This window comes from Herpailurus yagouaroundi, unplaced genomic scaffold (assembly GCF_014898765.1).
Source record: "Herpailurus yagouaroundi ecotype Mexico unplaced genomic scaffold, PumYag 255, whole genome shotgun sequence".
NCBI classification, from domain to species: Eukaryota; Metazoa; Chordata; class Mammalia; order Carnivora; family Felidae; genus Herpailurus; species Herpailurus yagouaroundi.
The window spans coordinates 1567509-1568387 of record NW_024412472.1 but is presented as its reverse complement, the minus strand read 5'-3'; positions in this window follow the sequence as shown (position 1 = coordinate 1568387).

Genomic DNA, 879 nt, shown 5'->3' with positions numbered 1-879 from the left:
TAAGTCTAATTCATTTTGAGTTACTTTGTGTGAGTGTGTAAGATGGGGATTTAACTTCATTATTTTGCATGTGATTATCAAGTAGTCCTATCACCACTTCTTGAAGAGACTTTCCACTCTCTCCATTGAATATTCTTGCCTTTCTTGTCAAATACTAGTTGGCCATATATGTGTGAGTTTATTTCTGGGCTGTTGATTCTGTTCTATTGGTCTATATGTCTGTTTTCATGCCAGTAAAACTTTTTTGATTGCCCTAGCTTTGTAATAAAGTTTGAAATCATAAAGTGTGATGCTTTAGGTTTTATTCTTCTTTCTCAAGATTTCTTTTGGTTATCTGGGAATTTTAGTGGTGCCACATGAGCAGTTAGGCAAGAAAAGTGTTTAAAAGTCATCCAAATTAGAAAGATAAAAATAAAATGATCTCTGTTTGCAGATGATATGATCATATATAGAGAAAATCCTAAATACTCCATTACATAAACTATTAGAAATAATAAGCAAATTCAATCAGGTTTCAGGGTACAAAATCAACATAATAAACTGAGTTTCATTTCTCCATACTAACAATGAACTATCTGAAAAAAATCCAAGAGAGAAAAAAAATACCATTTACAATAGCATCCAAAACCATGAAATACTTAGGAATAAAGTTAACCATGGAAGTAAAAGATTTGTACACTGAAATTTATAAGGCATTGATGAAATAAATTGAATAAGATACAAATAAATGGAAGGATATTTCATGTTCATGGGTAGGAAGAATTAATATTTTTTAAATGTCCATATTGCCCAAAGGCATCAAAATTCCAATGGCATTTGTTTTTTCTTTTTTAGAGAGAGAGAGAACACAAGAGGGGAGAGAGGCAGAGGGAGGGAGGG